This window comes from Cervus elaphus, chromosome 3 (genome assembly GCF_910594005.1).
Source record: "Cervus elaphus chromosome 3, mCerEla1.1, whole genome shotgun sequence".
NCBI classification, from domain to species: Eukaryota; Metazoa; Chordata; class Mammalia; order Artiodactyla; family Cervidae; genus Cervus; species Cervus elaphus.
The window spans coordinates 31,999,587-32,022,094 of NC_057817.1; the positions used below are offsets into that span (position 1 = coordinate 31,999,587).

The window sequence follows — 22,508 nt, forward strand, 5'->3', positions numbered from 1 at the left end:
GACTGAGCAACTGAACTGAACTGAACTGAACTGATTTTCAAGATGCCAGGTTCGCCTGTCTGGCCAAATAAGCACTACAAAGTGACTTCTGAGTGGTCAACTTCTTCCAGAGGCTCATGGAACTTCCTGAGGGTGTTTCAAGGTGTTGGTTGTTAGAGGTTTCCTCTTAAACTCTCTTGCCCATGAGAATAGCTGCTAGCTTTCCCATGGTGCTCTGGGCAAGGGGATCCTTTCTTTTGCTTTCATTACAAGCAGGGAATCCATCCATCAGGCTGGCAGAATCTTCCAAGGGGCACTTCCTTTCATCTGTTTTCTCAGAATGGATAGCCCATTCCCAAGGTCAATCAATCTGTGTTTCTTCTATATTTTAAAACTTTTCTCGAGAGAAAGTGTCAATAATATTCTCTTAATGAATTGTTTCAGTGCTTAACAAACTTGACTATTCAAAGATCCTTTTTTCTTTTTAGCCTTGGTCCCTTTCTCTTGATCCAGTTATTGAGAGTTTGAGAGGGCCTGGTTATCCTACAGCCTAGCATAACTGTTTCATAAATGGATGAGGCCACTGCAGGGACAGACTTATTGAGCTTTAGAACTGCCCCTCATTGCATAGCTGTGTAATGTTGGGCAAATCACTTAACCTCTCTGTAGCTCAATGTCCCACCTGTTCAGCTTGTCCCTCTGAGCCTTGTTTCCTCCTCTGTAAAAAGCCATCTTCCCTGCCTAAAGGGGGGTACCATCTGGTGGATGACTTCCTGGGCATCTCTATTATAGAACATTAGGTTGTAATTACTATTTATACATTCTCCCACTGGACAGTGAGCCCTAAGGAGGGAACCACATCCTTTTCGGCTCTTCTCTAGCATCTACAGCGGTGCCTAGCACATAGCCATTCACATTTTCTAGGGCGAATTTTCCGCATCCACCTACAATTCCAGGACTCAGATGTACTTTTCACCTCCTTCCATCTCTTCACACCAAGGTCGCCTGGCATGGTTGGGTGGGTGGTGGTGGGGCTCAGGGCCCAGGGAACCTGAGATTCAGCTTGCCTGGATGACGTTCGCGCCGGGCCAAGTACGTGGTCAGCCGTGGTCACGCCTGAGGGGACATGGAGTAGGGATGACAGTGCAAGTCCAGACTTGACTTCGGCCCTGTTTTCCTTCGCTCTTTTAGTGTGTGGGATCGGGCTGAGCTCCCTGGCGCTCGGCTGGAGTAGCGCGACGGCGGCTGGCCCCCAAGATCCCTCTAGAGCGTTGGGAGAAGCGCTTGTGCCGGCTGCAGGCGCCCCTGTCCCCCATCCCGAGACCAGCAGACGACGGAGACGTCCTGGCCGGGTCATCCCAGGTGGGGGTGACGCACCTGGAGGAGGTGTCCGCAGAGAGTTGGGTAGAACCACGACAACGGGAGGAGAGGGGAAGCATCACGAATTATCGCAGGCAGACTCGTGGATCTGCACACGTATAACCATCGAAAGCTCTCGCTCACGGAGGGCAGAGCTTGCCTGGCCCCATGGACGGCAGTCCTGGACAGTCTATACTGGGCAGGCTCCCAGGAGAGAGTGCGGTGGTTGATTCCGAGTCAAGATGGTTGCAGCGCGGTTGCAGCGCTTGGCAAGTGAAGACCGGACCTGTGGGTGGGGCCGGGGCGGGGCCGAGGCGGGGGCGGGGCACGCGGGGGCGGGGCCAGGTGCTGGGTTGCCTCCGCCTGTCAAAAGGCAGCCGCGGAGCCCGGGGCGCCGGGAGCTCTGAGCAGCGTGCCCACCCGCAGGAACAGGTTCGCACCCGGGAACGGTGGGGCGGGGGGTCCCAGGATCGGGGTTAGCCGGCGCAGGGTTGGGGGCTTCGGGAGTTCCGGACCTCAGTGCCCCGGAACAAGCACTAGAGTCTGGGCAAACTTGGCGACTGAGAACTGGGCTGTCGTGCCGTAAGGCTGGGGCACTGAGGGGATCCTGAGGTCTGAGAAAGACCCGAAGTTCGTGCCAGGCTGGCACGGCGAGCGGCGAGCTCCTCGGCGCTCAAACAGCCGAACGCAGAAATGCTCCTCCGGCAGGGTGCTCCGCACTTGAGCAGTAAGAAGCGTTTGTGTCCTTCCCCAGTCTGGGCGCCTTGGCGTGAGCGGGAGGAATAAGACAGGGAAGGATTGGCTCTCGGAGGTGCTGAGGTCTTCTGGGGGGTGGGGGGTGTGTAGCCTTGTTATCTTGTAGGGCCCATCTATGGTCACCTGCGATGATGGAGTTGGATCTTTTAAGTGGAGTTTTTCTTTTTTCCTTGACTTAAAAACAAAACAAAGCAAAACAAAAAACCCTACCGATTATTTTAGACCTGGTTGACCCTAGCTCACTGCACTTACTTTTTCAAGAAAGCCTTTTCATAGATGTCCAGATGAACTTGGGAGACAGGCATCTAACTGAGGAGGGGGCTCAAGGAGTAGTTTCTACTGGAGGAGTGAGGAGCCCCACATCTGTGGGTGGTGGGTGGAGAAGGTTTCAGGGGAAGTATGTAGGAGAGAACATCATATCGTCTCCAGGCAGCAGTTGGACACTGTCCCCTCCCCACCATGGATAGCTGAGACGGAGACCCAGGCTGCCTGGGCTGGGAGAGCCCTGGGTCTGTGAGCCCAGGCCCTTCCCGCATCTCGTCCTCCTCTCTCTTCCTCCTCCGTGCGGTGAGTGAGTCAGCCTCCTGTCTGGGCTCAGTTGCAGCCAGAGGGGCCAGAGCCCAGGCAAGCAGTTGGGCAGGCATTTTCTGAGCATTGCAAAAGCTCTCCTGGGCAGAGTTCAGCTCTGTGCCATCTCCCTGCTGGAAGCCGGTGGTGGCCACTCCTGAAGGGGACACAGCACAGCAGTGATTATGGGATGGCTATGGTATGACTCCAGAATGGGTTGACAGTGAAGGGACTGTGGCTTGTGGTAAATGCACATTGCTTATTCTCCTTGGATCAGGAGGTGCATCCCAGCACTGCAGACTTTTCCAGCCCCTCATTCCATGTTTGCCTAGTGATCTCGTTAGCTGCCAGTGTCTTAGTGGGATGGCTATGCACAAGAAATCAGGGAAGATTCTGAGACGAGAGAAGCCATGTTGTTGGCAAAGGTTTTGAGTTGGGCTGGGAAATAGGGGTGGTTTGCTGAGGTGGAAATGGATTATCTGGACACTGGAGCCTCAACTCTATAAACCAACAGTGTCATGTTTGGGGGAGATCTTCCCCATTGCATCCTTGTCAAAGTGCTGGAGGAGATTCTAGGTTCTTTTGAAATGGTGTCAGACCAGGAGGTTGTTACTAAGACTTCACATTTCTCTCTGACTCTTGTTTTGGGTGCTTCAGATCCTTGGGCAGAAGTAGGAGCCCCAGAACTCATTCCCCACCACCACCTCAGTAGCCTCTCTGGACCCATTTGAGGAGAATCCACAGCCAGGCCATGGGACTGACTCAAACTGCAGAAAGCTGGGGAATTCACAGTGTGTGCTCTGGCTGGGTCCCATGGCTTCAGTTTGGCTGTCCCTCATCAACCACGACTTGGACCCTTTCCAGGGTAAGGGATAAGAAAGGAGGAAAGAGAAAAGGCATAAGAAAAGAGGAGAGCGGAAGAAGGGAAGAAGAGGGCTAGGAAGTTTTTCTGACTCCTCACAGCTCTTCAGCCAAGGCTGTCGCTTTATTTGAATAAATATTGTAGGAAGTCTGATGCTGTGTGAGGTGCCCTGATTACTTGTATTTGTGATTTCTCTGTCTTCTTTCCCTATTTGACCTCAGAATTAATCTCCTTTGGAGAATGAGTCCCAGAGGCAACACCAAGAGGTCTTCTTGGACTTCCACCCTCCACTCCCAGAGCAAATAGCCAGTGCCAATGCCAGTGCCTTCCACATTTGGAGGAAAGCCTGGGTCCTCATGGGCCAGACCAAGACAGGAGAAGGACTTGCAGTTGTTCATTTCTTTACCCCACATCCTGAGAAGGCAGCGGCTGTCCTGCCTGAGAACCAGAGTTTCTCTACTAGAAACCGGCTGGTGCCTACATCCAGCATGTAGGTTCCAGTGGCCAGAGAGCCAGAGTCGTGAGCACCTGGAGGTCTGAGCTAGGATGGCTCTCCAGGGTGTTGCTAACAGGATGAGCTATAGGAGCTCCAGCTTTCCATTTGTCACTGTTTATGTGGGCTTCCCTGGTGGCTCAGATGGTAAAAAAAAAAAAAAACAAAACACCTGCAACGCAGGAGACCCAGCTTCAATCCCTGGGTTGGGAAGTTCCCCTGGAGGAGGAAATGACTACTTACTCCAGTATCCTTGTCTGGGAAATCCCAAGAACAGAGGAACCTGGTGAGCTACAGTCCATGAGATTGCAAAGAGTCAGACATGACTGAGTGACTAACACTTTCACTTTTCTTTCATGTATGTTTTAGATGCAGGAAAGTACAAGTAAGCAAATGATAAGATTTGCTTCAGAGCTTCTTGTGTGCCCAGCATGGTCCTAGGTCCTCTGAGGGATGACAGGGAGCAGAACCCACCAGACTGGACCTCCTCCCCCCTAGACGGTCTGAGCCCAGGCTGGGCAGTGGGTCCTGGGCTCTCCCTCCACTATTGTCCTGTTCTCAGGGGATCCAGCTGGGCAGAAGCCAGCCTGGCTCTCGCTTGGGACCGGCATGGTCTTGATCCTTCTAGTTACACTTTGCTCTGATTCCCCATTGACCTTCTGTGTCAGTCCCCTCTTGGATGTGCTAGAGAGAGTGACTGTATAATTTATTGCCCAAACTGGGAGCAAAAGAGATGAGATGAATCGTTCTGTCAGGACAACAGACATAAGCCCAAGTTGTTCAGGACCAATTGGAACATTAAGGCATTCTAGCGAACCCCACCACAGACCTGGTGGAGGTCACGGTGTTGAAGCAAAGACAGGTGAGTGTGGGTTTAATGAGAAGAAGATGGGGGTGGGGCTTAATGATGAAGGGAAGTTGGGGGTAACCTGTAATGTGGCGTTACCACCATGCGCAGTCTCTCCCTGAGGGCAGCACTGGTCCTCGCTCCCCTCTCTCAGGACCAGCCTACCATTCACTCCCTTTCCCTTCCCGGTGACTTTCCTACACCCTTGACTTGTGACCGGCCTCACCTTTGGTTTTCCTGCCCCACCCCTATGTCAGACAGGGACAGGAAGGCCTGCCAACTCCCCTTCGGGTGCCCCTGGGGGAACTGGGAGTTATCCTGGAGCCGAGACCCAGCCTTACGCTTCCTCTTCCCTCTTCCCCCAAGTCTGCAGCCTCTTCATTCTGTCCATGCATCTTCCCAGACCTCCAGGGGCCATGCTGCCTGGCAGGAGAGCTCAGCATTAACACGGGTAGACAACCAGAAAGGGAAGGGTAGTCAAACCTTGCCCATGTGGATACAGAGCACAGGTCACTTGTAATCAGATTCCCAGGAAATAGTAAGTGAAGCGGAGGTAGGAGCTGAGAGAAGCCGCAGAGCAGGAGATGGAGTTGGGTCCCCTGGACGCTGGAGTTTGACTCTCAGCAGGTCTGACTATTGGGGAAATGGTCCAGGGTGGGGACAGATTGTTCTTGCTCAACCCAGACTAAAGGCGTTGGTGGCAGCTGCTGCATCCTGACATGGTGACATGTGGAAGAGAAACCGCCTTCCCTTCTGAGTCCTGTGTCCTTGTGGTCCAGATGTTCAGGGTGGGTTCCCTGGAGAATCCCCAGAGGTTCAGCCTGAAAGTGACGGGGACGTGGGGGTGGAGCCTCCTTGATGACTGTGTGCGATGACTGTCTACTGTGGCAGGAAGGAAGTCATTCTCATCATTGGCAAATGAAAAGGGCAAGTGAAGCCCTCTTGGGAAGTCTTACCCTTTGAAACAACTTGTGGGGAGGGGAGAGGAGAGACCTTCTGGGGTGGTAGGGGTGGCAGGCTGGTAGGTACATGGCAGGAGCCAGAGGCAGAAATAGCAGACTCTCGAGGAGTCTGAGTGTGTGTCATGCCTTTGCAAACCTGCTGGGCAGGTCCTGTGCCAAGGAATAGACCGAGCAGTGTTCCCAGAACCAGATGCCACACAAAGTCCCCATTCTGCACAGGGGAGAGCCCTGGTCCTGAGCAGAGCGTTGGCAGCCGCACTGGCGGGAAAGTGGAGCGTGGGCAGCACCCAGGGAAGCTGCTCCTCTCACTGGCCTTCTGAGGACAGGTGTGACTTTCCAGGCCCCGTGGGGCACCCACGAGGCCCAGAGCTCTGCTCGTGAGACGCTCACTGTGTGCCACCTGCTGGCACGGAGGCTGTAGCTCCAGGAACAGCGACTCGCCACATGCTCGGCTCCGCGGTTCCAGGTGGGGCACGGCCGCCCAGACCTGCCATAGCCTGGGACGTGGGAACCACATCCAGGTTCCATTTACAGATGGGAGACCAAGGCTCAGGGAGGTGGAGCCGAGGTACGCAGCTGGTGAGTGGGAGAGTCCGGACCCGCACCGGGTCTGTCTTAGCCTCCAGGCACCCTGACACCTCTGGTCTCAGCAGGCGGCCACAGGCATTCAGGGCCTGCCTTGCACGTCATATGCAGGCCTGCAGAAACGTTCCTGAGTGGCAGGTTTGGACTTAACACACCAATTTGAAGGAGGTGACCTGGGAGTGAGTTCAGTCTGCTCAAAGATTACTCTGGGGACAGTGGTCTCTCAGAAGAAGTCCCCCTCTGCTAGACCCTCAGGCCTTGTGCCTGTCCCACTTGCTTGGGTTCCTTGGGTAAAAACAGCAGACAAGAACCTGTGTGGGGAGATTGCATGGATAAAACAAGACTTGGATGGTCTGGAAGGCAAATAAACTCAATTTCAAACAAGTCACTTTACTGATGACCGTCTAAGTGCTAAGTCTACCAAGGAAGAAGAGGCCATTGTCCCATAGGTCAACTGGGAGCTTGTTTACCTCTTCCTCTCCTGGCTATCCCTTAAGGAACACTCCTGAACCTACACGCCTGGAAAGAGAATTGGATTCCAGCCTCATCTGACAGCCTCTGCCAGACACTGTGCTGATTACTCTCCTTGTCTCCTTTCGTCTTCCCCGCTTTTCTAGCTTTTCTTTGGGTTACTAGTTACTAGTACAGGAAGCCCCCTACATACTAATGAGTTCTGTTCTGAGAGCACCTTAAGTCCAATTTGTTTGTAAGCCCAGCAAAGTTTGCCTAGGTACCCAACTAACCACAGTCAGCTATATGGCACTGTACTGTAATAGGTTTATAATCCTTTTCACACAAATAATATATAAAAAACAAACAAATACAAAAATATAAAGAAAACTTTTTAAATCTTACAGTGCAATATCTTGAAAAGTACAATAGTCCAGTACAATGGCTTGCTGGCATACAGGGACTAGCATCACATGAACTGGCAAGAAGAGTTACCAATTAGAGGAGGGAGAGGAGGTGGGAGACGGCAGAGCTGAAGGATCATCAACAATAGGAGATGGAGGGCAAGCTACAATTCCAGTCAAGCCTGGATATGCGAATACACATTCTAATCTTTGAAGGTTCGTAGGTAGGGGACTTACTGTATTCTCTCCAGCATGTATATGGAAAACCAAGCTTTAACGTAAAGATGCAATAACCTGCCCCATGCTGTAAAGTTCACCCATGATTACCGTTCTATGGGCTTCCCAGGTGGCACTAGTGGTAAAGAACCCTCCTATTAACGCAGGAGATGTTAGAACCTCAGGTTCAGTCCCTGAGTAGGGGAGATCACCTGGAGGAGGGCATGGCAACCCGCTCCAGTATCCTTGTTTGGAGAATCCCATGGACAGAGGAACTTGGAGGACTACAGTCCATAGGGCAAAGACGCAGACACGACTGAAACGACTTAGCACGCGCGCAGACATGCTACACTGTGCCGGTGTTGGGCCTGGCTGTGCAAACCACTCCAAGCACCGGGAGCCTGGAGACAGTAGGAAACACTCAACCTGACCTTCAGTGGAATTCTCCGAGTTTCTTGGTAAACGACTGAAAGCTCAGGTAGTGTTATTAGCAACCTCATAGGACAGGAGAAACACTGGATTTGAGTTAGACATACTTGGGTTTAAACTCTGGCTTTGTCACTTTGTAGCTCGTGACCTTGGGCATGTTTCTTGGCCTCTCTGAATCTCAGTTTCCTTTTCTGTAACCTGGAATGAGAGTAACTCCCTTGCAGAGTTGTATGAGGATTACAGATGATACAAGCCAAGCACTTGGCACGAAGCAAGCTCTGGAAGAGAGAGTGTGTGCAGACACTCAGTAGATGTGTGCTGAGGTTTACCTTCCATGTGCCAGGCACTATGCAAGACACTGGCAATTTAACAGTGCAAAGGAAAGACTCTTGCAATTGTTGTAAATTTACTAGACCAGAAACTCATCATTGTGAGAGGATGTTTTAGAAGCCAGGAATGGCTAGACTCCGACTGAGTAACTCGATTTCGCTTTCTGTCATTTCTTAGCTGATGAGCTTAGAGAAGTTGTTTAGCTTCTCTGGGGCTCAGAGTCTTATTTTTTTTTTTAAACTAAATGTATCATATACACAAGAGTACAAGTAGTCCTATGTATAGATTAAAAAATAGTGTAATCTATGTGGTACCTACCACCCAGGTTTGAAGTGGAACAATTTCAGAACCTTAAACCATAAAACCCACTTTCCTCTTCCCTTTTACATCCTCTTCCTCACTCTCCCCCACAGCGAAACTAATATGAATTTTAATTAATGTGTCCTTGCTTTCCTTCGAAAGTTATTATCTCTGTTTGTTTTACAAACAATGTATTGCTCAGCTTTACGTCTTTTGAGTTTATATACATGTGTCTTATCTGTGATGCACTTTTTTCACTCAGTATCATGTTTCTGAGATTCATCCATGTCAAAGCACACAGATATGTTGATTAGTTTTCACCAGAATGTTGTATTCCATTAAGAATATGCTGCAATTTGTATTTTTCCTCTTGTTGATAAACATTTGGGCTCTTTCCAGTTTGGGGCTCTTATGATCAGCTAATACTGCTGGGAAGATGCTATGGTTGTCTTCTGGTGTCTCTGTAGACATTTCTCTAGGGCACATGGCATTCCATGTTTGGCATTACTCTACAGCACCAGCTGTCTTCCACAATGGTTGTACCAAAAACACTCCTTTAAGTAGTAGATAAAAGTTCCTATTGTTCTCCATCCTTTTTAACACTTGGTATAATCTTCATTTCTAAAAGGAAGAAGTTATACTAGGTGAGCTTCCAAAGTCCCTTTCAGCTATAGTAATTGTATCATTTTCAACCCAAGGGTCTGGTTTCTGGCTTATGCATATGCTTGTCTGCTGTGTTGTGCACAGATGGTCCCGTAAATGCCACAGCCCCGTGCAGGGTCCCCAGGTGCAGCTGAAGCCCTTCCTCACTGGGCTTCCACCAACAGTGGGGGATGGATCCAGTGACTCCACATCCTCCCTACCACTTGGGGTTTTGTTCACTTCAACCAAAGACTGGTGTCGGTGCTGAGAACATACCAGATGCTCAGTTAATACCTCCTGAATTGCCTTCCTGCCAAGTGGGTTGGGAGGCATGGATATTTTCCCTGAGCATTGATTTTAAGAACAAGACATGGAAGTATCAGAATCATGTGCATGCTAGCTAAGCAGAGCACATGGGGCTGGGAACAGTGGTGAGATTTACGAGTGTCTCAGGCTTCTTAATCACTTAGACTCCAAGTGAAGTGAATTGAAGTTAATAGTCTCCATTGACCAACTGTTCAGAGTCTGGCCTTATTCTTTGACTCTCTCACTTGCCTGATTGGAGAGAAGGGAGTATCTGGAAGATGAATTGAAGAGAGCAGAGGCCATGTGGAAAGGAGCAGAATGCCCACAGAGAACCCCTTCCCCTTCCAAGGGTTGAATATTTTGCCTGGGGGAGGATGGGAGATATACTCAGTGTCCTGGCAGCTATATAAACAGCCAGCTGCCCACCCAGCCACCCACGGAACAAAAGAATGTGGCTGGTTGGGCAGTTGCATGGGCCACCCCAGCCCGCAATCCTATAATTACCCATCTAGTCTGTGCCTGTCAGCTCCAGGGGCAGGCGGGTGCGTGTGCCCTGGGCCTCATCTTGGTCACCAGGCCCAGGCTGGGCTCCGTGGCAGGACCCCACCTATCCTCAGCCACCCCCACCCCCAACTCTCCCTGAATGTCTCTCTCTGCACCCACCTTTGACCCTTTGGAGTCTAACATATTATATAATAGGTGATAATCATAATAAACCAAAAGGTTACTATAACTTAATACGTTCCAGGCACTGGGTTAAATGTCTTTCATGCATCTTCTCATGTATGCGTCTCAATAATCCTATGAAAGGTAATATTGTTATCCCCACCATACAGATGAGGAAACTGAGTCCCAGGAAGTTAAGGGGCTAAATTTCTTGCCCTAAACCATCAAACTTCCGAGTCAGAGCTAGAACTTAAATTGAGGTCTTTCTAAGACCCGGCGTGTGGTCGTTCTTCCCCGGCCCACCGCCTTTCCTGACAGGGTCATGTCTCCCCAAGCCAGAGGGCGCTCAGACTCCCCGTCTCTTCCCCTTCCCTCCCCTCCCCGCCCTGTCTGAGGAGGGCTGGCAAGAGGCAGCAGGGGGTGCCAGTGGAGGGTGAATGGAACAGTTCCAGGCTGGCCAGGGTGATGCTGGAAAACACCTTCGGGGCAGAGATCTTTGTTCCAAAAGACTCTGAATTTCCGGACTTCTGCCAGAGGCGGGAAGTTACTTCTGCCCGGCCTATCTGGCAAGCGCGCCAACTTCTTGGGCGCCCAGTTAAGAAGTGGGGGATGGGCTGCCTCAGGTAAAATTCCATTGTAATGAATGCCATCTGAGATCTGAATGGCTTTGTTGAAATGGGAATTGTGCTAACCTGGGTGTAGGGAAGAACTCACATATGAGAAATTGGAGGTGAAATGGAGGTAATTTCCCACTTAGTGTCTCTCAATAAGGCTCTGGGAGGGTGTAGAGCCTAGACAGAGGAGAGTCAGATGCATTCCTGCTCTCCTTTGAAAGCCACGCTCCCCAGCAGTAGGGCAGGGCTGGGAGGGGACGAGGCTATGACTGACTGTTCAGTTGTCCATTCCCCGCATTGTGCTGTGAGATCTGAATCCCATGTCCGAGGTGTCATCATTCCACACGACACCTAAGATACCTAACTCATCACAGATACGCTCAATAGTTTATTGGGTGGAAATATGTTTGTAGGTAGACTGGGTCCCTTAAGCTAAACAGGACAGTTGAAGGACTGTTGCTTCATGTGACTAAAACATGAGATGAATCCTCCCATGTATTGAATAGTTTGCATAATAACAAACACTAACACTTACTGAGAAGGAGCCAGGGACCAGGCGCTGTGCTGAGCACTTTTCACGCATCGTCTCATTTCATCCTCACAGACAAATGAGGTAGGCATTGTTATTTTTCTCACTGGATAGGTGAGGGAACAGAAGCTTAGAGAGCCCAGGTCACTGGCTCTGGTCACACCGCTGGCAAGGAGGGAAGGCAGGGTTTGTGCCCAGGCAGGCGGCCTGGGCTTCCCGCGTGGCTCAGATGGTAAAGAATCTGCCTGCAATGCAGGAGACCGGGGGTTTGACCCCTGGGTCTGGAAGATCCCCTGGAGAAGGCATTGGCTACCCTCTCCAGTATTCTTGTCTGGAGAACTCCATGGACAGAGGAACTTGGTGGGCTACAGTCCATAGGGTTGCAAAGAGTTGGACACAGCTGAGAGACTAACGCACAGGTTGCCTCCCAGAACCTCTTTGCTCAACTGTCTCCCTGACAGCTCAGCTGTCGCTGGGGGCTGGTTCCAGAACCAGGGCCAGGTGGGTAAGAGCGAGTGCAAACCCTGGTGGGATGGAGTGGAGGGCACAAGCCTGGTCTAGACAGGCAACCCCACTTCAGGCCAGCAGGTTGCCTGGAATTGCAGAACAGTGTGGCCAAAATGTCCCTTTTTTTTTTTTTTAAATAGGAAGCTGGACACCCAGATTTTTTTCAAAAGTGAAATCTATTTTTTTAAACATTGACAAGTGACTTAAAAATGTATACTCACTGGTGGCGATGGGGAGGGGGGTGACAAACCGAAATCATTCATAGTCAGGTTTAGTTTCCTGTGTATCCTCTGGTAGTTTCTTTTAACAGATGACTGTTACCTGGAGGGGGACTAGGAAAGCCCTAGTATGCACAGAATTCATTACTAATGCCATGAGTGATCTCTCTCCATGGGTACAGTCCCATTGCATGAAAATACTTCACAAAGCAGAGTGCTTCTTTCTGGAGAGTAATAATGAAATCTTTCCATCTGATAGGCCTGGAATGAATCCTCCCCTTTCCTCCTTATCTTTCTCCCTCTCTCCTTCCTTTTCCCCTCCTTCCTCCCTTACTGTCTTCACAGTCAGATATTTTCCTATTGATGTTAGAAGGAAAGTTCAGTGTAGAGAAAAAACAAAAGTTTCCTTTTCTTAATGGTCAAAGAAAAGATCTTGAGGCCAAAAAAAAAAAAAAGTGGCATCTTGGGGTTGGGCTTGGCAGTCAATGACTGATGCTTATCAAGCCTGGTCTGAAACCCTACCAGCACTGCGGGCTCTCCCGGGCTGTGAGGATGTCACGCTGCTTGCTCTCTTGTGACCTCACGGAGAAGAGCTCACTCTCCACGTTACACTTCAGAATGTTTTTACAGCCTTCCACTGTGCCCCTGAATTGTAGGCCTCCTCCCCCTCTTAAATACCTGGGAGAAGAATTGTAAACTAATAACCAACATTGGTATGGAATATAAAGGCTTTTGTAACATATGTTTGAATCTCAGCTGATACAGCACTCCTGTAAGATAGGCAAATGGATATAGAACCCCCTTTTTGAGGCTTGATAGAGTAGCAGTTTGTGATTTTTTTTTCCTTCCATTCCATAAGAGAGCAGTAGCCATGGAGGCCTGAAACCCGGAGTGCAGGAGCCCCTGGCTCCCCCAGGCTTCCCTTACTTGCCGCTCTCACTTCTCACCTGGTATCCACAGGTTGGGGGATTGTGGTAGGTGGGACAGCCAGTAAGTTCAGAGCCCCTGACTAAGGTCTCCACCTCCCTGAAACTCCAGCTCCATGGCATGGGCATGGGGAAGGCCCTAAACCAATGGATGGCCCGAGGCCAGCCTCCTCTCCAAGCCTCCCCCCACTGTCTGTCACCTTGAGCCATTGTTCCCCAAGCTGGGCAGAAAATAGCTCACTCAAGAGAATTATTTTTGTCTCTGTTAAACTTCAATCCTAGGCTCCTGATGAGCCTGGCTGCAGAATTGTTTTTCAGGCTAGGAGGAGTTCTGGGAAAAGTGAGGGGTTGGGGAGTAAAGGGGAAGCAGTGGTTGGAGGGGTGCCACCTCTCCCCCAAGGGGCCATGATGAGCACAAGCACTGGTCCTCTTCCCTAAGACGCTGCCCATTGGGCGGCCTGACTAGTGGCCAAGAGTGTGCAGCCTGCCCAGCCAGCTGGATGCTGTTTCACTCATGGCTCCTTTCACCAAGTGTAGGCCCTGAGCAGGTCCAGGGATGTTTGCCTCTGCCTGAAGCTGTGTTGAGTGAAGGTAGTGGAAACTCTGTTACATGATGGAGGTCCACGTGGGCAGCTGGGGGGCTGCAGACGGCTGACTGCCAAGGAGGGAAAGAGGTTTTTGCATTGGAGACCTGGGCTCAGCTCCTCCCATGCCCTGAGGCAGCACTGAATGGCACAGTTCAGTTCAGTTCAGTCACTCAGTCATGTCGGACTCTTTGCGACCCCATGAACCGCAGCACGCCAGGCCTCCCTGTCCATCACCAGCTCCCAGAGTCCACCCAAACCCATGTCCATTGAGTCGGTGATGCTATCCAGCCATCTCATTCTCTGTCGTCCCCTTCTCCTCCTGCCTCAATCTTTCCCAGCATCAGGGTCTTTTCCAATGAGTCAGCTTTTCACATCAGGTGACCAAAGTATTGGAGTTTCAGCTTCAGCATCAGTCCTTCCAATGAATATTCAGGACTGATTTCCTTTAGGATGGACTGGTTGGATCTCCTTGCAGTCCAAGGGACTCTCAAGAGTCTTTTCCAACACCACAGTTCAAAAGCGTCAATTCTTCTGTGCTCAGCTTTCTTTATAGTCCAACTGTCACAACCATACATGACTACTGGAAAAACTATAGTTTTGACTAGATGGACCTTTGTCATCATACTAATATCTCTGCTTTTTAATATGCTGTCTAGGTTGGTCATAACTTTTCTTCCAAGGACTAAGCGTCTTTTAATTTCATGCCTGCAGTCACCATCTGCAGTGATTTTGGAGCCCCCCAAAATAAAGTCTGTCACTGTTTCCACTGTTTCCCCATCTATTTGCCATGAAGTGATGGGACCAGATGCCATGATCTTAGTTTTCTGAATGTTGAGTTTTAAGCCAACTTTTTCACTGTCCTCTTTCACTTTCATCAAGAGGCTTTTTAGTTCCTCTTCACTTTCTGCCATAAGGGTGGTGTCATCTGCATATCTGAGGTTATTGATATTCCTTCCGGCAATCTTGATTCCAGCTTGCCCTTCATCCAGTCCAGCATTTCTCATGATGTACTCTGCATATAAGTTACATAAGCAGGGTGACGATATACAGCCTTGACGTACTCCTTTTCCTATTTGGAACCAGTCTGTTGTTCCATGTCCAGTTCCAACTGTTGCTTCTTGACCTGCATACAGATTTCTCAGGGGGCAAGTCAGGTGGTCTGGTATTCCTATCTCTTTAAGAATTCTCCAGTTTGTTGTGATCCACACAGTCAAAGGCTTTAGCATAGTTAATAAAGCAGAAGTAGATGTTTTTCCGGAACTCTCCTGCTTTTTCAATGATCCAACGGATGTTGGTAATTTGACCTCTGGTTCCTCTGCCTTTTCTAAATCCAGCTTGAGCATCTGGAAGTTCATGGTTCATGTACTATTGAAGCCTGACTTGGAGACTTTTGAGTAATACTTTGAAGCTAGTAGTAATACTTTGCTAGTGTGAGATGAGTGCAACTGTGCGGTAGTTTGAGCATTCTTTGGCATTGCCTTTCTTTGGGATTGGAATGAAAACTGACCTTTTCCAGTCCTGTGGCCACTGCTGAATTTTCCAAATTTGCTGCCATTTTGAGTGCAGCACTTTCACAGCATCATCTTTTAGGATTTGAAATAGCTCAACTGGAATTCCATCACCTCCACTAGCTTTGTTCATAGTGATGCTTCCCGAAGCCCCCTTGACTTCGCATACCAGGATGTCTGCCTCTAGGTGAGTGATCACACCATCGTGGTTATCTGGGCAGCACTGAATGGCACTCTGTGCCGCAAATCAGCTCCATCTTTGCCCCAGGTACCAAAGGAAAACAAGGAAGAGGAAGAGGGCCAAGGGGTAGGGTTGGGGGAGTTTTAGTTTGGAGAGAGTTCAAGGGTTAGGACAAAGGCTGCTATTTCCTAGCACTTTGTGGCCCCAGGGAAGAATCCTCCAGTGGTTTGGCCTGAAACAGTGAAGCAAGAGGGTTATCTTCAGTGATAGCTCTAAGGGCTATCAGCAGTGAGCGTGGACTTCTGGACTTGGGGTATGGGCCAGCAGGGGCAGGGGACTTCCTGCACATGTCCATGGTGCAAGTTGTGTGTGACCATCATGTGTGTGTGTGGCTGATGCCCTTAGAGGGATTCCTGGGAACAAGGAAGTGACCTGTGGACTGGGAGGCAGGCATGGACCAAGCTGGCTGGTGGACACAGGTCTGGGGACTGGTCGGATGTGAGATAAGTCAGGTCTCCCTGTGCCTGGCAACCGTACCTGGCTGCCCTGGACAGATTGATGCATTAAATAAGGATTGGCTGGTCATATGCCGCTGAGCTGTTTACAGCTTCCGTCTGCCCTTGTTGAACCTTTTCTTCTCTCTTTCGCCTTTCTCTCACATTTTCTTATTTAGCTGGACTGGATTTTCCAGAATTCTCCCCTCTACCTTTCTTCTCCCACACAATTACTGATGGTCTTCTTCCCAGGGCAAAGCGCCAGTGCAGGGAGGCCCGCTGCCCAGCTGACCCAGGGGTCCATTCTCCATGAACCATAGAGTAGGAAGCCCGTTTTTACTTCCTTCACAAAACTCAAGGTCAATTCAGGTTGGAATGGGAATCTGAATGGAGTCTGAAAGCCTTCGGTTGCAAAATACCACTGCAACAATTTAAAATTCCTGGTATTCAAGAGTCAGCGGGTTTACTAGAAGAAGTACTCAGTAGTGGAGAGAATGGAATTTACTTCCGACTGAAATGAGTGTAGTTGGTTGGTTTCTGTCTTCCTGGTGCCCCCCACCCAGCCAGCCAGCCATATAGAACTAGTTTCTCTGCCTCCAGCATGCTCTTTCCGTTTTGCCTCGGAGACTTTGCTCATTTGGTATCACCTGCCTGACCTCTCTCTACCCTCTCACCATGATCATGTTAGAACTACGGTCCTTCCTGTCTCCGTTGGGAGGCAGAGAAGTGACATCCTCTAAAGAGCTTCTCTGCCTCTCCAAGACCAGGCCAGGTGCACCCCCCCCACCTGGTCCCGTCACACCTGTGCTTACCTGCATTGCAGCCCAGATCTGAGTTGAAGATTCCTGTCATTTTCTCCCTGTAGACAGTAAGCTTCACGAGGTTGGGTCTCTGTGCTGCTCACCATGGTGTCCCTGACTCCTTGTGTAGAGCTTGCCGTGTAGCCAGTGCTTAAAACCAGGCAAGGGTCACCATCAGAGATAAGGCATCAGAGACCAGAACCAGTGGCCACCACAGTGTGAAGCCAAGAAGAATTGCTGGGGCCTCCCTGGTCCTCCAGTAGGGTCCCCAAGAAGAAGTCTACACAGCAGGATGGCTGAAATTCTGACCAGAATGAAACTCTGGAAAAGCTCTCTGGAGGACATCATTCTACATGAGAACTGAGGAGCAAGCTGGGGGTGACTAGGTCTGCCCTTGAAAGTAAACGGGAACCTCCCAGCTTGGCCTCTTCCTGGGAAGCCTCAGGAACATAGGAGGACTGCTCACCTCCTCGCGAATAATGCTGAAGACAGACAGGATGTCTTTGGGTAAATGAGGCTTCCCTGGTGGCTCAGACGGTAAAGAATCCGCCTGCTAATGCGGGAGACTCGGGTTTGATCCCTGGATGGGAAAGATCCCCTGAAGAAGGGAATGGCTACCCACTCCAGTATACTTGCCTGGAGAATTCCGTGGACAGAGGAACCTGGCAGGCTACAGTCCATGGGGTTGCAAAGAGGCAGACATAACTGAGCAACTAACACACACAAACATGGGACTCAGCATGGGGCTCAGAGAGAGTTATCCAGCCCTGCCCATCTCAGAGAACCTGAGGGACCTCGTGGATTTCTGACACAGGCCTCAGAATCTATCCTGGGATCAGTGGTTGGCTTTCCAGGGCTGCCAAGAGCAGGGGGCAGTCAGGAGTCCAGGCCCACTGAATCAGAACCAGCCCAGTGCCTAGGTGTGGGGCCATGACAGAGCCACTGGCCTCTGCAGCCTTCTGCTGCCTGCAGAGGGGCAGGAGTGAGGGGAGAAAATGCCACTGCCCTGAGAACACACAGGAGGTGCCATGGTATGCTGAGCCAGTGTCCCACCGTGGACAGAACAGATGCTTGATGAGCCCTGGACGACAGAGGAGGTAGGAGAGAGACTTGGGGTGAGAGAGGAAAAGGGCCGGCGATGAGCAGAAGTGATTAGTAATTGGTGGCACTTTGGTAGCCACAGTGTCATCTTCTCTGTGGAGGAAAAGTCCAGATGTGTAGCTCAGCTTCTCTGCTTGTCGGGGAGAGAAGAGAGCAACCCATTCTCCCCATCCCTAGCAGCCAGATTTTTGGGAGCCACAGCCAATGGGTGGGGTGGTCAGTTTTTTCCCAGTTAAGAAATGTGCCTTTCTGGGCAATGTTTGTTTGGGGTGGGGCTTTGGGGATCGACAGCAGACTTCCTGACCTCTCTGGGTCCTGAATTCTTCGTGACTGTACTAACAGTAACTGCTGTAATAATGAGAGCAAACATATAAAACTCTGGTGTGCTGGGCATCATGCTGAGTGCTGCGTGGAGAACTTGGTCCCCATGACCGGCTGAGACCTGGGAGCCCTCAAGTCTCTGTTCATAGATGAGGACACGGGGAGGGGCTCTGGGGGAAGCGGGACAGTAGTCAGGTAGCCAAGGTATCAGGCTGGCCGAGTGGTTGTGGAGCTGAGCAAGGGCTGTGACACCAAGGATCTGGAATATCTTGCTTGGAGCTGGCAGGACCTGGGGCTTGGGTACTACCTTTCCTGCAGTGCAGAAAGAGGCTGAGTGATGCCTAGATCGCACTGATCCCAGAAGAAAAGCGAGGAAGACCACTCGCTTCCCCTGTGGTGGTCTCAGTTTTCTTCTGCTAGGAAACCAGAGAGATTGAGCTGCAGCTACGCACGGGCTGGTTCCCATGCTTCACTAGTCACCGTCACTGCCCACACTTTCCGGTAGTTACCTGGAGAGCAATAATCAGCCCAGAGATCTTGTTGACAAAGCTGAGGGCTGAGTTTCCACTGGGAAAAAAAGCAGCTTGCAGGAATAATTGTTGTTGATAAGAAGTGGAAACATATCTAAGTAAACTATGAATCTCCTGTTCTACTGCCTAGAGCCTCATGGATTCCTGCCTCTGGGTTCTGCTCAGCTCCAAGAAGCTGCCAGTTCTCCCAAGAATGACAGAACAGTCTGCCGAGAAACAGTCTTGATGAATGGCCAGTAGAGTGGGTGTCTGTGGCATGGTTTCTGTGGAGTGACCCGCTACCCCTTGACCCTGTAGGAGTCAGTCAGTCCAGAGTGAGGTGTAGTCCCCAAAAAGTTAATTAAGAAGCACTTTCAGAAGAAAAATTATTCCTGAAACCGCTGGGTCATCAGCCACTTGATCTACCATGCTTCAGCCAGCCATTAAACAGTTTGATCCACCTCAACCTTGTTCCTAGAGCCGCAGTGCTCAGCGTCAGCCTCCCCTGGAAACAGCTAAGCCTGAGACGGAGGTGGCAAGAAAGTTTGGAAAGGTTATATAGCTACTCATACTCTTCCATAGGCCCTTTTCTTGGGCTGGAAGCTTCTTTCCAGGTGAAGGCCAAGGAGGCAGACACTGTCTGCATCGACCGCCTTATTCACGGCCCTGGTGGGAATCATGACCATACCTGGGATGTGTATGAAGTCTAAATCAAAATGAAATGTAGCCAGGCTAGCTTCCTCTGCTTCTCCCCCTGAAACCTCACTTGCATCATAAACTTTGCAGAGTTTTTCTATTTTTTCATGACAATTTTCCATCAGGTGAGGAATGGGTTACTTTTTCAACTGTGTGTGGTGGCGTCATATGGTGGCCCTGTCGACCCCTCCTCAACAGACCGTGTGGGAATGGCCTGATAGATTCATCATAGATGGCTATGAAGAGCCGGTCTAGGACCAGTAGTTGAAAATTATTGGGGCTCTTTCATCTGTGCGTAATGAAAAACGTTCTAAGCATAGAGCCATCCCAAGAGAATGGGTTGGCCTGGGAGATAGTTCTCCAACAGAAAAGATATTTAAATACAGGCTGGAATATTATAGAAGGGATTTAAAATGGTTGGACTAGGTGATGTTCAGTTTTCTTTCAATCTTGAGATATTCTGAGATGACTGGTACCCTTTGGGTTTTACTTTGGACATTGTAGTCTGCAGAAAATAATCTCCAAACGCTCTCGCCATATTTAAAGTGTGTGTGTGTGTGTGTGTGTGTGTGTGTGTGTGTGTGTGTGTGTGTGTGTGCAGGAACTGAGGAGACGGTTGGGGAAGAAGGAGTTACGCCGAGTTCTAACTCTGCAGTGCACCTTCCTCTCCCCTTGCTCTCATGTCCACTCTGTTCCCTCTGAGCTTGTTCCAGAAGGCAATGCTGAGACTGTTCTGGAAAAACAATGTGGGTATATGTTGGGGATGGGAGAGAAGGAAGAAAGGGCATGACCACAACTGGCCATGAGACTAAGCTGAGCCTAAGTTATACTAGAATAAAGAGACGGCAAGTAAAAAATTGGGTAGGTCATACGGTGTTCAGCACTCTATGGGCAGAGTTGCAAGGATGATGAAATGAAAACAAGAAAAGGGCGTGCACGCATAAGCCCATGTGCAATTGTGGCTGGCGTGTGCAGAGGCTCATCCCCTCCAGAGACAGCCCAATGTGTGGTTGACTCCATGTGTGCCAATTTTAGGAAGAGGAGGAATTTTCTCCCCCTCTGCTGGGAAATCACATAGCTTTCCATTTCCTTCTAGAAGGAGAGGGAGCTTTGAGCTAATGTCCACAGTTAGAAAGCCCATTCTGATCAGTCCATTCCCAGCGCAGCTAAGCAGGGAGCCTGCTGCTGGGCTCCCAGCCCTCACAGGACCCTTGCAAGGGGCCACATCCCTCCTGTTCTTCCGGGGCCTTAGCATCTGAGGGTGAAGGGGCCTCACCTGTTCCTGGGAGGGTCAGGGAGAGAACTCAGTGAGGGAATTTCATTCCTGACTGATCTTAAAGCCTCATTATGGTGGGAATTCGGCCTGGGAGTTGCACACTTTCAGACCTGGAACAGACCTTAGAGATCAGACCTCTGTCCACTGCTTGTTCCCCCCAGAGTCACAGCTTTGCCGCCCTCAGGAGTCTGAGGAGGTCCAGTGACTGCAGCAGAGTTAAACCCAGCCCAGCGGCAATTTGATCTTTGTCTTATGAGGGCTCTGCTCCAGATGACTCTGCCGCCCCAACCCCAGAAGACTGTCCTAAGCGAAACTCTGCCTGGGGGTGTCCATTCAGCAGAAGCCGCTGGAAGATGGGGTGCCTGCTATGTGAGCTGCCAGGCAGACGTGTGGGAGAGGCGGTGGTTGTGGCTTCAATGACTGGAAGGAAACATGTTATCTCCTCATTTCTTGCTAAGGCAGGGTCAGACCTGGGGTCAGACTCTGGCAGGGGTTTTGATGTGGGATGCCGAGCCTGGAGGAGTGGAAGCCAGGGGAATTCTGCACAGCCGAACCACACCCCCTCTGCTTCTCTGAGGCTCAGTGCTAGGGGCATGGGTATTTTAAGGCAGGGGCAGGAGGGGGTGGCTTTGGGGACAGTCCCAGCAAAGGTAGTGGGATGTTCTCATACTCAGAACATGAATTGGGGGTGGGGTTGTATGATGTGGCAAAGAGGGTAGTATTAAGTTGTTTTTTTCCACTTGTCCTTTTTTCACCCTGTGTCTTTGCCCCACTTTCCGTGAACTTGGACCTACAGGACCATCTTTCCTATAAGGACCACCCAGTAGTGCAAAGTTGCCTGGGAAGGAGAGCTCCACCTTTTGATCGGGGTTTTCCTGGATAAGAGGAGTTGCCAGGATGAAGAGAGATCCTGGCTGATTTGGGAGCCTTGGGAGGAAAAGAGCCATGACATTCTTCCGTGGTGACCTGGGGATGGTCCTGTCTGTTCCTCCCTGACTTTGTGGAGGTGAGGGGAGTCCAGGGCTTAGGGGGAGGAATCCACTGAGCTATGTCCCTTAGGAAAGGTGGCAGAGTGGAGATGCAGGGCTCAGGTGCCTCGGTTCAAATCTGGGCTCCAAAGATAATCATCTTCTCTGTGCCTCAGTTTCTCCATACCTAGAGGTTGTTGTGAGGATTAAATGACTGAGTACACAGGAGGAATCTTGAGCAGGGTGGGAGTGATTACTAGCGCCCCTGCCAGTGGTTATCACTGGGCTGGAAGAGTGGAGAGGAGAAGACGGCCGCCCTTTATCGGCCATTGCAGGCAGCCCATCCTTGTCTGGTCCCTGGCTTCACTGCTGGTCTGGCCGTGGGACCCTGGGCAAGTCTCAAAGTGCCCTACCTGGAGTTTGGTTTTGCCATCTGTAAAATGGAACTGTTCTGCATCTTGCAGGACTGTTCGGAGGTTACATGAGATCCTAGGTGGGAAGCTTAGCAGTCTGGCATATGGTAGATATGCGTCCACTTTTTCTGTAAGTTCAGGGATGGTGAGCTACTTGGATCTCAGATCTGACTTCTGAGTGTCTTAGGGGCTGAGGGCAGTGGTCCTTTCTATACCCAGTTGGCCCTCACCTCAGACTTCTTGCGGAGCAACCCAGGAGTCTGGGAGATTGCCAAGGCCGTGGGTTAGGATCCCAAAGAGCCTGGTTGGCTGGGGGCCTTGGGCAGTACCAGCGGAGGGAGCAGAGGAGAGCCTGGGGGCAGTGGCAACTGTCTGTGCCCTGCAGGTATCCCTCCTCCACCCACAGTCCTTGGGAGGGGGTCAGCCATGTCCACATTATCTCAGTAGGGTCCCCTGACACTCTCCTCGCATGTTCCTTGGGGGCATGTGGGTCAGGGGGCTGGCAGTCCTAGGACTGAGCCCAGGTCTGGATACGCCTTGGGCTCTCCCCACCCCTGCCTAGTCAGACCACTAAGAGGCAGAGAAACAAAAGCTAAGGGCCTGAACCTTCCCCATGGTGGGGGGTTTGCCTTAAAGGCCTTTCCAGGGCTCAGGGTCAGACACCTGTGTATCTATTATCTCCCAAGCTACTTCCCATTGGTGTCAGC

At 50.7% G+C, this 22,508-nt stretch overlaps 1 protein-coding gene across 1 annotated transcript in view; it reads left to right on the forward strand.

Annotated features, from left to right (window-relative positions):
• The first annotated feature begins 1,670 nt into the window (after positions 1-1,670).
• VDR (vitamin D receptor) overlaps positions 1,671-22,508 on the forward strand; it is a 56,166-nt gene continuing 35,328 nt past the window's right edge. Inside the window, exon 1 of the mRNA XM_043885921.1 lies at positions 1,671-1,770. The gene's annotated coding sequence lies outside the window, so the exon portion shown is untranslated. The remainder of the gene's footprint in view (positions 1,771-22,508) is intronic.